Raw genomic sequence first — 16,874 nt, 5'->3', positions numbered from 1 at the left:
ATGTACCTTCTGTATGATTTTTACTGGCTATATGAAGTTTTCTATGTGTTTAAGAGTGTGTTTCTGTACCAACAAATATTTAAAAGGTGCAAACATTATAGTAGCTGGTTACTATAGGTAAGCCATCATAAGACCCCCAAAATCATTAAAAATTAAGCCCTAATGTGACCACAAAGTCAATATTACTGAGTTAAGGACTAGAATCAGAATATAAATTACTTCTAGGTTAGCCTCAGAGATCAGGGAGTCATCTTGTTGTTGAGTTGCTAAGTTGTGTCCGACTCTTTGCAACCCCGTGGTCTACAAGCACACCAGACTTCCCTATCCTTCACTATCTCCTGAAGTTTGCTCAATTCATATACATTGAGTCAGTGATGATATCTAATCATCTCATCCTCTGCCTCATCCTCTGCTTCTCTAATAGCGTTCAGCCTTTCCTAGCATCAGGGTCTTTTCCAGTGAGTTGGCTATTCACATCAGGTGGCCAAAGTATTGGAGTCATTACATAGGATGTATAACCTGCTTTTCTTTGAAGAGTAAGTTATATGGCCAAATTTCACCCTGGATTTTCTAGTATTACTTTCATTTTACTCCGAGGCACCACAATCTTTATTTATTATTATTCCAATTTTGCATGTTTTGGTATTTGCAATTTTTTGAACAAGATTGAGAAGCCCTAAATTAATGATCAGCAGCTTACTCTTAGAATGTCTGAAGTCAAGAAATACCTAAATATTTTGAAGTTCTTTCATCCAGGATTACATTCAAAGAGAAGATCAAGAAAAGTTCAGTTCAGTTCAGTTTAGTCACTCAGTCGTATCTGACTCTTTGAGACCCCATGAATCACAGCATGCCAGCCCTCCCTGTCCATCACTAACTCCCGGAGTTTACCCAAACTCATGTGCATCAAGTCGGCGATGCCATCCAGACATCTCATCCTCTGTCGTCCCCTTCTCCTCCTGCCCACAATCCCTCCCAGCATCAGGGTATTTTCCCATGAGTCAACTCTTCACGTGAGGTGGCCAAAGTATTAGAGTTTCAGCTTCAACATCAGTCCTTCCAATGAACACCCAGGACTGATCTCCTTCATAATGGACTGGTTGGATCTCCTTGCAGTCCAAGGGACTCTCAAGAGTCTTCTCCAACACCACAGTTCAAAAGCATCAATTCTTCGGCTCTCAGTTTTCTTCGCAGTCCAACTCTCACATCCATACATGACCACTGGAAAAACCATAGACTTGACTAGACGGACCTTTGTTGGCAAAGTAATGTCTCTGCTTTTGAATATGCTATCTAGGTTGGACATAACTTTCCTTCCAAGGAGTAAGCGTCTTTTAATTTCATGGCTGCAGTCACCATCTGCAGTGATTTTGGAGCCCAAAAAAATAAAGTCTGACACTGTTTCCACTGTTTCCCCATCTATTTGCTATGAAGTGATGGGACCAAATGCCATGATCTTAGTTTTCTGAATGTTGAGCTTTAAGCCAACTTTTTCACTCTCCTCTTTCACTTTCATCAAGAGGCTTTTTAGTTCCTCTTCACTTTCTGCCATAAGGGTGGTGTCATCCGCACATCTGAGGTTATTAATATTTCTCCTGGCAATCTTGATTCCAGCCTGTGCTTCTTCCAGCCCAGAATTTCTCATGATGTACTATGCATAGAAGTTAAATAAGCAGGGTGACAATATACAGCCTTGACGTATTCCTTTTCCTATTTGGAACAAGTCTGTTGTTCCATGTCCAGTTCTAACTGCTGCTTCCTGACCTGCATATAGGTTCAAGAAAAGTTATAACCTGCTAAATAGACATATTTCAGGAAATCAGAAAGAGATCTATTTCAGATCCTGTCTGATGAAGCACTTCAAGAGGAAGCTAGAAGTAAGATTAAAATGAGCCAAGATACACCTGTCCTATAGTCCAAGTAGCCCTGTAAAGGAAGGATCATCTTCATGATCCTTACAGGAAGCCAGACAACAGGCAATTCCATTTTCCTTACAGGAAACCAGACAACAGGCAACTCCAAACCAGCTGCAGATGGCTTCTGGAGCCAATCCAGTCAATCCAAGTAAAGAGAAGGAGGTAACCCATTTGTGTGCTAGACATTGAGAGAAACGTTCCCCACAGGGCAGGAGTGGTTGGAATGAAATCCTTGAATTAGATGAAGGAAAACAGTTCTGGAAAATCTTTTTATTCTTAGAACCACCAAAACTTTTACTACATGTCAAAATTTCTTTCCCAGGCAGTACAAAGGCCTGGGACCCTAAAATCAATGGTTCCAGATTCAGAATTTAGAATTGACATCAAGAAAGCTTAACTAAGAACAAAGAAAAGGTTTACAGTTTCTCATTCTTCCCATCAACTCTCTACTATCCCTTCTCAATTCCTGTTACTTCTTTTGATTTTGGTGTAAGTAAGGTACAAATCAAAATGACAGATTGTTCAAACAACCTAAAAATAACAAGGTAATATGCTTTAAAAAAAAAAGTATCCAGGTTCTAAACCAAAGGATTCTAAGCTATGAAAGAAAGGAGGAAGTAGAGTGAGTGGGTGATAGAATCTGGAGCAATTCACTGAGCAAACTGGGTAGCTGCCCAGCTTTATCATATCCCATTAGACAGTGGGTCAGATGGCACCCTAATGGTTTAAGGCTAACATCCTTACGTTGACTACATGAATGATATCTTTATTAGCAAAGTATGTTGTTGTTGTTTAATTGTGTAGTGTTGGACTTTTTGCAACCCCATGGACAATAGTGTGCCAGGCTCCTCTGACCATGGGGTTTCTCAGGCAAGAATACTGGAGCAGGTTACCATTTCCTTCACCAGGGGATCTTCCCAACTCAGAGAGTGAACCCGTGTCTCCTGCATTGACAGGCGGATTCTTTACTGCTGAGCCACCAGGAAAGACCTACTAGCAAGTTTAACAGTACCTAACCCATTTTTTGCATCACAGACTTGTTTGAAAATATCATGAAAGATTCTGATACTTAATCTACCGTAATATACATATCCATTTACACACAAAATTTTGCATACATTCTCCTTAAAGCTCAAAAATCATAGCTAATGAAGTGCTACAAACAATATTAACACAAAAAAGAAAAACAACTCCATGAAACTAAGAAACAACTAAGTTGAAACAGGAGTTAAACTAGTAATAGTTAAACCATTCATCAGAAAGAAAAAGCAATTGGAGCTGTACCCTATTTTTTTTCCCTCCCAGCTGCTGGTGAGGAATATAGTCATGGCAACACTTGCAGTGTCTCTCAGCTCTCAGGAAAAGGGTCTGATTTACATATAACAGGTGGCGCAGTGGTAAAGAATCCTTCTGCCAACGCAGGAGGCACAAGAGAGGCTGGTTCAGTCTCTGAGTCTGGAAGATCCCCTGGAGTAGGAAATGGCAAGCCATTCCAGTATTCTTGCCTTGGAAATCCCATGGAAAGAGGAGCCTAGTGGGATACAGTCCATGTATCCTAGTGGGATACAGGCAAAGAGTCAGACACAATTGGGCACACGCGCACACACACAACACACACCACAGACACACACACACACACACACACACACACCAGTTTCCCACATCTGATGAAAGGAAGACCAGAAAAGTAATGAAAGGAAGGATTTGTTGCTATTTCACAGTTAAAACTAACATGGAGTCTACTGTCAGCTAGCACACAGCTACTGAGTCCTTACTGAGGAACCTCAATGACAGTCATACATACAGTGCCAAAGAGCAGGGCTCAATCCCAAACTGGAGCGTAGGTTCCATAGCACATGAAGGGGTGAAGGAAAGGAAGAAAAACTTCTGCCTTTTGGTCACCTCGGCTGGCAAGTCCGCAATTCCCTGTTACCTGAGAAGGAAAGCCTGTTGGCCAGGTCATCTCCTCTGGATGGTGTGCTCACCACCTCACCCGACTGTCCCACTTGTGGCCTTGTTTTGGTTTCACCTGGAACACAAGATGAAGAATATTTCTGACCAAATTATAAAATACAAGTGGACAGTCTGGTTTTAAAATGTCAGTTCACATGAAGATTTTACAGTTGTCTTTGTAAGTAAAGGAGAATTTTCCTCAGATGACACAGGGATTACAGAGAGGTGGCTGGGGGAGACTGAAAAAGCATACACAGGAGCGGTCATGATTTCTGGTTTTCTCTTTCAGGACAAACATTGCAACAGACAACTCATGTGCCGTGGGTGAAGTTACTTCTAGACATGGGGAAGTATCAGTAATTTTGGTGGTTTTTTTTTTTTTCCCTCCCTGAGAGAAAAGAAAAAAATTAATTGCTTTTTCAATGAATTCTTCTTTTAATACAGAAAAAAAAAAAAACAGAAAAGTTTACATCATTCACTATACCTCTGCAATATTAAAGCACTTTTAAGTTTAGTGTTTTTTTTTTTTTTTTTTAACTACAGTGTCAAGATATATTAGCTCAGTATTTAAATGTAAGAGCAGACATGGTGGGTCACATTTGCTCAGATTTACTCTAACCTATATTCAATAAAAATGGAAATCCCCTATATATGTTAGTAATTACAACATTTACAGTAAATTAGTAGGAATTTTTCTATGTATAATATAAATGATCTTCCATTAGAAAAGACCTTGACTGGTTTTCAAGTTGTATAATTGCACTTTCCATAGCAATAGCATTTTATGCTTTCTTTTAAAGTGCCTTAGCACACACAACAGCCTCGGGATAAACTTATACATGGATTAGGTGGTTATTTTCCCATTTTTCTGTGGCTGAATGGAAACCTTGACTTCTGCTTGCTCAAGATTATTTAGAAACAATAGCAATATGTTCACTATCCTGGCTTACTATCCACATACTCTCTCTCTCTCTCTTTAAAACTTTTTCCTTTTTACTACATTATATTTGAATAATTCTTGAGATCTTTAAATATGGGGCTAAAGAGACGTATGATTTCTTCTTTCCACTCTCTGGATTCTCCCTTTTATCCTTAAAAACTGTCATCAGAAGGGATTCTTCCAAATTTCAAGCTCTGTGTTCCTTGCCTCAAATGTAAAAAAAAAAACAAAACATAATTCTACTAGATCTGACTATGTTATAGCAAGGCTCATTCTAGTTAAAGTACAGATCTTTAGTTAACACAAAACAAATAAGCACTTTTGATTTCGCCAAGTATAAAATAATTACCAGACTTTCCTGGTAGTCCAGTTGTTTAGAGTCCACCTTGCAATGCAGGGTACACGGGTTCTATCCCTGGTCCTGAAGATCCCTCTTGCCACAGAGCAGCTAAGCCCATGCACCACAAGTACTGAGCCTGCACTTCACAACTACTAAAGCCCTGGTGCCCTAGAGCCCATGTTTCACAACAAGAGAAGCCATCGCAATGAGAAATCCATGTGCCACAACTAGAGAAACCCTACACACAGTGTTCAAGGCCCAGCACAGCAATAAATAAATAACTTAATTTTTTTAATTGAAGGATAATTGCTTTACAGAATTTTGTGGTTTTCTGTCATACATCAATGAGAAACAGCCATAGGTACACCCATGTCCCCCTCCCATCTCCTTCCTCACGCCACCCTTCAGCCTGTCGCAGAGCTCCTGTTTGAGTTCCCTGAGTCATACAGCAAATTCCCATTGGCTATCTGTTTTACACATGCTATTGTAAATTTCTATGTTACCCTCTCCATACATCTCCCCTTATCCCTCCTCTTCTCCCACCTTGTCCATAGGTCTGTTCTCTATCTCTGTTTCTCCATTGCTGCCCTGAAAATAAATTCATCGGTGCCATCTCTCATATCCCATGTATATGTGTCAGTATATGATATTTATATTTCCATTCACTCTGTATCATGTGTTCTAGTTTCATCCACCTCATTAGAACAGATTCAAATGTGTTCCTTTTTATGGCTGAGTAGTAGTTCATTGTATATATGTACCACAGCTTCTTTATATGTTCATCTGTTGATGGACATCTAGGTTGCTTCCATGTTCTAGCTATTGTAAATGGTGGTGCAGTGAACATTGGGGTACATGTGTGTTTTTCAGTTTTGACTTCCTCAAGGTATATGCCTAGGAGTGGAATTGCTGGGTCATATGGTGGTTTTATTCCCAGCTTTTTAAGGAGTCTCCATACTGTCTTCCATAGTGGCTGTATCACTTTACATTCCCAAGAGCAATGCAAGAGTGTTCCCATTTCTCCATACCCTCTCCAGCATTTATTGTCTGTAGACTTTAGATAAATAAATATTTTTAAAATAAAATAATTACCTAATTTCTAATGGAAACCAGAACTTATCATTTTTACTGTTTTTTAAATAAACAAGGGAGTATCTCAACCACCAACATCTTTGACTCACTACTCCCAAACTTCCTCATATCATTTTCCTCCTACCGTCTATTCTTCAGACAGTGATGATCTTTTAAACCTTTGTGATCTTTTAAAATTTTAATTCAATTTGTGTCATTTCTCAACTTAAAACCAACTGGTGGTTTTCCATTACTTTTTTTTTTTTAATTTAACTTTTTAAAATTTTTATTTTTTTAATATAAATTTATTTTAATTGGAGGTATAGCCAGCTGCATACCATCCCCCTCCAGTGACAGGCAGCCAGAGCCAGAAGGGGGCAATCGCAGCCCCAGAGAGACATTATCTACAAAACTGTAAACAGGCTTCTTTGCTAACTAAGACTTCTTGGGGTTCTGGACAGTCAACATCCACCTGAGAAGGTGTGCCAGTTTCCATTACTTTAAAAAGAGTGTCCAACTTTTTATTAAGACCCTTGAGATCCTAAATGATCAGGTCCCTGCACTGATTAGCCACTGCCATAATAATGCTTTAAAAACAACCACAAAACTCAAGAATTTCAATCATTTATTCTCATAGATCTTCAGTTGGCTGAGTTGACCTCACAGTCATTCCTGGAGCAGAATATCTTCAGGCTGCAATAGTTTAGAAGGTTCTGCATGCCTCTCTCATTCATCTCCTGGGTCCAACAAACTACCTGTGGTAGAAACAGAAATGTGGCAGGCCTCTCAAATCCTCTGGTCAGAACTAGCATCCTGTCAACTCTGCCCACTAGCCTTTAGCCACAGAACATCATGTGGATGACCTCAAGGTCAAAGAGCAAGAGATACATTTGAACCTTGATGAGACAGTAAAAGCTAAAGAATCGGGACCAGTCATTTGATATACCACATACTTTAACTTCATCTTCTAATACTTATCCTACTTTAACTATTTCTTTCCAGACTGGGATTTTTGATGCTCCCCAAGTGTACAGGCTCATCCCAACCTCAGGGCACTGCCTTTACAGTTCTCTCTCTCTCTCCCCAGAATAGGTTTCTTCCAGACACCCCATGAAAGAATGGAGTCATTCTCTCATTGTGTCTAAGTGAAATCGCTCAGTCGTGTCCAACTCTTTGTGACCCCATGGACATTAGCCTGCACCAGGCTCCTCTGTCCATGGGATTTTCTAGGCAAGAGTACTGGAGTGGGTTGCCATTTCCTTCTCCAGGGAATCTTCCCGACCCAGGGATCGAACCCAGGTCTCCCACATTGATAGACAGATGCTTTATCATCTGAGCCACCAGGGGACCTAGCAAAATGGCCATCAAAAATCACAACACAGCATACAGAGTTAAAACACACACATATTAACTTGGCAGTCCTCAGCAGACACTCCCTTAAATACAAGAATACAGTCTCTCAGAAAACCTCCTATAGAGACACAGAACTTCAGATCCAAGTACTAACAACTTCAAAGATTTCAAAGGGAGGAAAGGAAGCCAGGTTGAAAGAAGAAATGGGAGGAAGCGGGAGAAGGGGGCAAAAGGCCTTACAGACGTCTCCTGCCACCTGCAGATACCCAGGCGTTATGGGACTTTGCCCTGGGCCTCCAGAGAAGGGAGGACTGGAACTCGACCCTACCAGAAATCAGACCAGACCAGAACCAGAATTCGAGTTCTCTGCCAAGAGGAGATGATCAGTCTCCAATCCTCAGCTCAGACTGAGGCCCTTCGACCAGATTCCTGCATCCAGGACTGGGAGACTAGAAAAACGGGGAAGGATAGGAAGGGTTAAGGAGAGGAAAGAGAGAGGGAAGGGGAGAGAGGTCAATAAAGTCTCCTGTTCCTTACCCAGTTGGGGCACTCTGGCCAGCTGTCCATGTCAGGAGGAGACCAGGGACAAAAGGGTCCCAGTTGCGGCCGCTGGGTCTGGTCCATGGGCGGGCAAGCTGGCCCCTGAGTACCCTGAGTGGTCAGGATGTCAGTCTCAGTGAAGAAGAGTCACAGCCAGAGTCGCCATTTATTGCAAGAAGGGGGACCCCTTCCAGGGCCCGAAACTGGGCTCTTGCTGACAAAGCAAGAGATTTTATTGGGAAAGGGCACCCGGGTGGAGAGCAGTAGGGTGAGGGAACCATTGTGTCTAGGTACCTCTTAAATGCCATCTCCTTTGGAAGTCTTTCCTTGATTATCATATCTAAAATAGCTACAACATATGCATATGTCCCATTATTTTCCATTCTGTTATCTTGCTTTACTTGTTTTAAAAGGAGTTATCCAAAGTATTATGTTAAAAAAAAAGTTGTGTGTCTGTCTCCATCATTCTATTGCCAGTTCTTTAAGGGATCCCTTTTGTCTATCACGTTCATCATTATTTTTCTAGTACCTAGGATTGTGTTTGGTACATAAGGAATTGTCTACAAGTATTAGTTGAATGGGTAAATTAAAATCATTCTTATTAGAATTGAAAGTAAAGCATTCAAAAGTGAGCCTATTCATCACTAAATCTAATCTTCAAGACTAGGGATCAGAAGTTCCTTCATAGATTCTTTTTTCCAGGAAGGTGCAGATACATTCCAGACCCTATGAAGAATGCTATTTCCCATGGATGCCATGTTACATATTTGATCATAGAATGAGAAAATGTGCATTTTTAATTAAGGACCCATAAATGCATATGCCACAGAGCAACACCAGTCTATTCTGCTAAATGGATGCAGCAAGCAGAAAAGCTCTCTCAGCTCTGCCAAGAAAGACAGCCCTTCACCTAGCTGCTAATTCTCCAGGCAGGCTAGCACTATCTTAGATTTCTTCTTAGCTGACAGAATCAAGAGAAAGAAACAAGATGTGAATTTACCTGGATCCAGTGAATGCCTCAAACAGCACAGTTCAGGGAAGGATGCCAGCTTGAGTGAGGCATTTTTGGACTTTAAGAAACTATGTGGGCCTTCAATGTCTCCAGCTCACACTAATAGGCCTCGCAAGACTGTTTTGGCTTCAAGGAGGCCACTAATGAAGTTCAGATTGAACCTGTGCGGTTTTAGCTTTAAAATGTTTCCTTAAAATTTTATAGGGAGCTTAGTCTTTATGAAATTTTCAGAAAGGGTAGCCAGCCTTTTGTTTGAAAACACAGTAAGATGCCTGCATTAATCATAATGGTAATGGCCATAGTAATAATGGGAGTAACTGGAAGGCAAAACGATGTGAAACTACAGGCTCCACCAGGTTAATCTGGATATTTGTTTATAAAGTCCAAAGGTTGCTGAAACAAAACAATAATCAACTCTCTTGGAATGTGCTGCATATTCTCTGTGGGATTTTTTTTTTTTTCTTGTGGATGAAAAGGAGGGGAAGGCAGAATGATGCTGAAACTTTCCATCACTGCTCCTTTCTTCTTCTGATTCAGCATGGTTCTCACAAAAGTCCACGTTCCAACAAAAAATGCTCATGCCAGCATATTCTTCAAGGAAAAAGAATGTCCCATCTGTCTTCATGATTACGCTTACATGTGGGTAAGATCCAGCAGAACTGAACACGCCAAAGCATTGGCGGAAAGAAATTGCCCTTTCCTTGCTCCCCTACCTCCCATATTTTTTCTTCTGAAAATTATTCACCCAGTGGAGGGATAGATATGCCATAGGGTCATGGGCATATAAATTTGAAGACTTTCTGATTTTTTTTTTTAATTTTAAGCAGAACTTGAATATTTAGGGCTGTGTAGATATAGCAGGATGTCTTTGTTTGGATGCGAGGCTAAGCTGGGGTTAGGACAAAAAGAAAAGTAAAGCCTAGGAAAATTCCTGAGCTTTAAACCACTCTCACAAAATAATGTTGAGCTGAGTTACATGTAAGTGAGTCAGAATTCAGAAGTCAAGAGTCTAAGTTTTCTAATATGTTGCGTTTCAGGTTCTACAAACTCCAAAATATTTTTTCAGTTATTTTGGAAAAAGTACTTTGGAGATGTGTTTGCTAAATCCAATACCTGACAATAGTGTCCTTATTGCTGAGGGTTATCAGGAAGAGGAAAAAGTAAACTCTGTTTTTCAGATTGTGGGTGGCTTACAATGAAAGGAAACACACACACACACACACACAAACACTAGCATCAGTGAAAAATAATCCTAATAAATCCAAGGAGTTAAATTAGTTGTCTGAATCACAAGAAAACAAAGCAACATAAATTTGTCCCTTTACATCCACAAAATGAGCCATTTGAAAGAAATGGCTCACTTGGACTTGAATTCCTGGCATTCAGGACCTTCATGGAAAGAATGAATAAAATATTGAATGAATTAATGAACACATGAATGCATCAGTGAATGAAGACAAGAGACATTATTCAAATACTGTTGTATAAAGCATGTATTCTGCTTTATAATTATGCATTATATGGTCAGCTGGTAACATCTCAGAATATATGTGGGATTTTCTTACACGAAAGAAACAAAACTCATGAGTTATTACAAAAAATTAGGTTTACACCATGGCTATACATTAGAGAGCTTGGGTTCTATATCTTTGCCCTAGATCCCAAGATCTTTTCCTTTGTTACTCAAAACCAAATTAAATCATCAGACCTTTGCTTCTTATATCTATAGAATAGAGTTAGAGGACATTAACTGCCATGCCATGTATACATTCTTATTTATTTTATTATCATCATTACTGTCACATATCCACTCCTGCTACTTTTCAATACTTTACCTTTGCACTAGCCAGTCAGCCTTCTTAATAGTCTATAGAACTGCCACATATCTAAGTAAAGACCCAGAAAGACCAATGACACATCAGTCAGTTCAGTCGCTCAGTTGTGTCCGACTCTTTGCGACCCCATGAATTGCAGCACGCCAGGCCTCCCTGTCCATCACCAATTTCCAGAGTTCACTCACACTCATTTCCATCGAGTCGGAGATGCCATCCACCCATCTCATCCTCTGTCATCCCCTTCTCCTCTGCCCCCAATCCCTCCCAGCATCAGAATCTTTTCCAATGAGTCAACTCTTTGCATGAGGTGGCCAAAGTACTGGAGTTTCAGCTGTAGCATCATTCCTTCCAAAGAACACCCAGGACTGATCTCCTTTAGAGTGGACTGGTTGGATCTCCTTGCAGTCCAAGGGACTCTCAAGAGTCTTCTCCAACTCCACAGTTCAAAAGCATCAATTCTTCGGTGCTCAGCTTTCTTCACAGTCCAACTGTCACATCCATACATGACTACTGGAAAAACCATAGCCTTGACTAGACAGACCTTTGTTGGCAAAGTAATGTCTCTGCTTTTGAATATGCTATCTAGGTTGGTCATAACTTTCCTTCCAAGGAGTAAGCATCTTTTAATTTCATGGCTGCAATCACCATCTGCAGTGATTTGGAGCCCCCCAAAATAAAGTCTGACACTGTTTCCACTGTTTCCCCATCTATTTCCCATGAAGTGATGGGACCAGATGCCATGATCTTAGTTTTCTGAATGTCGAGCTTTAAGCCTCCTTTTCACTCTCCTGTTTCACTTTCATCAAGAGGCTTTTTAGTTCCTCTTCACTTTCTGCCATAAGGGTGGTGTCATCCGCACATCTGAGGTTATTGATATTTCTCCCGGCACATACTTGCAGCAAATTTTCATTTTCCCACAAGTTCAAAATATTCCTGCATTCAGAGCTTATTCCAAGTGCCCTGAACCCTTACAGTGTCATAAAACTGGGGTGTGTAATTATATATATATATATATATATATATATATATATAATTATATAGTGCTATATAATATTACTCAGTTATTCACTGTCATTTGTATCAGCCTTTTATCTGCCTATTAAATTGTATATTTAATTTCTCCTCCTGAAGAAATTTCAAGCCAGAGTCTTTGCCTCTTACAGCTGTCTTATACCTCTCACAGCAACAAGCACAAAGCAGGTATTTGATGAATGAAGACACATACAATTAAACCAAGAATGACCAAAAGATACAAAAGGAGCTACCAAAGGATGACATATTTCATATAACTCTAGAAAATGGGAAGCAAGTAGAACAATGGCAACTGATGTAGCATGTTAGAGAAGAACTTCCCTTAGAATGCTTGTAGAAAGCACAGAATAAAAGAAGCAACATGTCCTGGAGAACCCCAGACAGAAAGCTAATGTTGGTAGTAGTAATGAAATGACGGGCTGACTTATGATCTGCATATTGGTCATTCCAATTCCGTGTCCACTCTGCCATATCCCACCTTAGGCAGAATAGACAGAAAGGCAGTAGTCAGAAATCTTATTCTTAGGAGAGTGATGGCTTTTTCTCTGGGGAAAATGAAGAAACCCAAAGAACAGATGTTTGATGTTTTGACATTTTGTGAACCCCTGGCTTTCTGTCTGATCCCAAGCAGGCAGAATTTCCAACTGAAACCTAAATCGGATGCAGAGGTTGAAGTCAACTGTGTAATTGGAGATTGAAAATCATCACTTAAAAAAATAAAACCACAATGTAAAAGACAAATAAAATAAATGAGGAAAACTATCTCGAAGAAAAAGAGAAAACTGAGGAGATAGAATAATTGTAACAATAATGTTCTCTTGTTTGTAATTCAAACTAACTTTCATTAGTGATGCCATTTCAAAAATAAGCAATTAAAGAAAACGAAGAGCTCTTGGAAATTAAATATTTGACTACGTAAATTTAAAATCAGCATAAAGTTTAGAAAGTAAAGGACATTTCTTAGAAAAATAGAAAAAAACAGAAAATAATTGAAAAAAAATTTAATGCAAGAGACATAAAAGACAAATCTAGACAATCAAATAATTGACTGAAAGAGTTTCAGAAAAGAAAAAGGAGGGGAAAAAAGCCAAATTAAGCCAAAACAAAATAAAAACTTGCTGAAGCTAAAGAACCAAAAGTCCCACATTGAAGGAGCAAACTAAATACCAGGAAAAGTGATTTTTAAAGATATCGACAGAAAAGCATATCATTATGAAATTTTAGAATTCTAGAAGTCTTTTTCAAAATCCTGAAAACTTCCACAGAGTAGGAGGACCTACAAAAATGAAAACCTGAATCGCTTCAGACTTGTCGTTTACAACACTGGATGTACTATGGCATTAGACAGTTTCTTCAAAGTCTGTGGAAAAATTGTAGCTTTCTCTTTCAACCTGGAGCTTTATCTTTCTTTACTGTGTTTCTTTTTTTTAACTTTATTTTTGACATGGACCATTTTAAAGTCTTTATTGAATAAGAAATATTCCTTCTATTTTTCATGTTTTGGTTTTTTGGCTGCAAGTCATGGGGTAATCAGGTTCACAACCAGGAACTGTATCCACACCACCTGAATTGGATGACAAAGTCTTACTCACTGAACCACCAGGGAAGTCCCTTTAACTTTTTTTTTTAACCGTATCTTGTTCCAAGTTTTCTTTGTCTCTTTCCTGGAACACTTACTAGTCAAATGTTAGATACCTCAGTTTGTCTCTTACTTTTTTCTTATATTTTAGAGCTCTTTGCTTGTTTCTATGTCCTAAAAAATGACCAGTCATAATGTGGGTTAAATAAAGACATTTTCAGACATGCATTGATACATATACTTACCTTCTGTGCACTCTTTCTAGAAACACTTAAGGTTATGGTAATTCTTACCATACCAAGGACAACACCAAGAAGGAAGTCTTATGACCTCGGACATAGTGGATTCTATTCAGGGTCATACACAAAGGAACTCCTAGGACTGTGGTCATGACATGACATGCCTAGGGTATTGAGCTCCATTTTTTTTTTTAAATGTATAGAAAAATGGCTCTGATGATACAGTTTGGAAAAATAAGCATTTCTATAAGAAATTCCTTTAAAAAGATGTAAAACAATTCTCAACTACAGCAAACAAAATTTTAACAGAAATAAAATGCAATCCAAGGTCAATTCTTGACACTGCAAAAATCACTTATTTCTTATTAATGCAAATATTATTAGTTGATTTACCTAAAATTAAGATTTATGATGATTTTGTAAGGATGAGTGTAAAGCCAAAAGGTGGTGTGAGAGAGTAAATCTCTATATCCTAAGAGGAAGCAGAGAATACAATAACTAGAGAAGATAGCCATTTCCTTCTCCAAGGGATTTCCCCCACCAAGGGATCAAGCCTGGTTCTCCTGCATTGCAGGTAGATTCTTTACCATCTGAGCCTCCAGGGAAGCCCCCAGAATACAATCAGTATAGATGCATTATTTAGCAATATGGAGGAATTTGTAAGAAAATAATTTAAAATAGTTGCCTCTACAGAAACTGCACGGGGGGTGGGAAAGAGTAAGAAATAGAGTGAGTGTTTTCCTCTCATTTTAAGAGTCTTTTTGGGTTCTACTTCACTTGTTAATATGTGTGTGTATCTTTAATAAATGTTTTAAATATATTTAAAGAAATCTATCTTATTTATAGTTTTTGTTGAAACATGCTATGGCCCAAATGTGTCCCTCCAGAGTTCCTATGTTGAAATCCTAAAAAAGAAAGAAAGCCTAATCGCCAAAGATAATGGTTTGAGGAGGTGGAAACTTTCGAGAAATGCTTATATCATAAGAGTCATGTTATGATAATGGGATTAATTCTTTATGAAAAAGGCTCAAGAGAGCTCTCTAGCCCCTTCCACCAAGTGAGAACACAGCAAGAACACACCAGCTATGAAGCAAGAAAACACCCTCACCAGAACACGACCATGATCTTGCACCCCAATCTTGGATTTCTCAGCCCCTAGAACTAAGAGAAATAAATTTTGCTGTTTATAAGCTACCCCGTCTGTGTTATTTGGTTATAGCAACCCAAACAAAGACAGAGAGTATTAGCAAATTGCTATAGAAGAAGGAAAAGGTACAAAGAATTTATAATGTTTACTTTGAAGAAGTAATCGTTTTTAGCCTCAGTCTTCTGCCTATATGGGTATTCAGTACAGCATGGATGAAAGAAAGCTAGCAACTGAAAATTTTGAATTTCACAGAGTCATATTGCCAGGTAGTGTTTCTGAGTGCTACAAACGAAGTTTCTTCTTTGTGTGAATCAGGAAATTACTGGAATATGAGAGGTTCCAGACTTGATCTCCTGAAGTATAGCAACTGTGTCTTCTTAATCTGTTCATTCTTGAACACAGTGAGTTCTATGAGCTCAAGAAATATTTACTGGATTGAACTGAATGTGAAGAAATGTTCTCACAATACTTTATTCTAGACTATAAAGGAAGCATAGCAAGAATAGTAGAAAACCTCTACCTAAGTTTTAATACTTGCCAATTTCTCCTCATTTAGGGTTGTTTCTTTGAGCCCTGAGCATTCTTAACTTGCCAATTAACTATCTGTCATAAATTTTGAATGTCTGTCCTTTTGAAGCAAACAGAAACATACTATTATTTTTTTTAGCTTTGTAAATTTATTTTTCTCCATGGCAACAAATTTCTAATTTTTATCCTAAAACAAAACAAAACCCTGTGTGTTTTCTATTAAGTATGTATATCCACAATGCAAACTTTAATGAGACAAATCTCCAAAATGTGCTTATGAAACATTGCCCAACATATTTAAATACCTCTAACATATAGGAGAAGGCAATGGCACCCCACTCCAGTACTCTTGCCTGGAAAATTGCATGGACAGAGGAGCCTGGTAGGCTTCAGTCCATGGGGTCACTAAGAGTCGGACACAGCTGAGCGACTTCACTTTGACTTTTCACTTTCATGCATTGGAGAAGGAAATGGCAACCCACTCCAGTGTTCTTGCCTGGAGAATCTCAGGGACAGGGGAGCCTGGTGGGCTGCCGTCTGTGGGGTCACACAGAGTCGGACATGACTGAAGCGACTTAGCAGCAGCAGCAGCAACCTATACACTATCATAAGTAAAATAGCCAATGGGAATTTGCTGTATTATTCAGGGAACTCAAACCAGGGCTCTGTGACAACCTAGAGGAGTGGGACAGGGTGGGAGGTGGGAGGGAGGGGACGTATTCATGTGGCTGATTCATGCTGATGTATGGCAGAAACCAACACAATATTATAAAGCAATTATCTTTCAATTAAAAATAAATAAATTAAAAAAATAAAATAAATACCTCTAAAATACTTCCTTGTCTATTTTACATGTGGTTTAAATTCATTATTAAAAATTTATAAAACTGATACATATTTTAAAAGCTTTAATCTTATTATCAAATAGACAATATTCTTAACTTTTTTTTTGCTACCATGTAATATTTTTTTTTTGCTACCATGTAGCAAAATATTTTTTTTGCTACCATGTAGCAAATGTACAAATTTTTTTTTGCTACCATGTAATATTTTTTTTTTGCTACCATGTAGCAAAAAAACTTTTTTTTGCTACCATGTAATATTCTATGTAATAAATATGTGAAATATATATCTGAATAAAATAGATTAAAATGCACTTTTCACAAAAAAATGGTATTATCTTCTTTTGTAACCTTTTTTTCACATGCAAAAGTATCATTAACACAATTCATTTTCATGCCAGTAGACATGGATCTTCATCATCATTCCCAGCAATGGATAGATTCTATCATGTGGACACATTGTTACTTAGCCAATATCTTAACATGGGAAGCATATATTGTCTCTAATTTATATTAGAGATATATTGTCTCTAATGAAAACACATTA

The sequence above is a fragment of the Bos grunniens genome, chromosome 6 (assembly GCF_055505025.1).
Source record: "Bos grunniens cultivar Pamir isolate PY7600 chromosome 6, Bosgru_T2T1.0, whole genome shotgun sequence".
In the NCBI taxonomy this organism is placed as follows: Eukaryota; Metazoa; Chordata; class Mammalia; order Artiodactyla; family Bovidae; genus Bos; species Bos grunniens.
The sequence above is the reverse complement of the archived record's forward strand: the minus strand, read 5'-3'. Positions refer to the sequence as shown.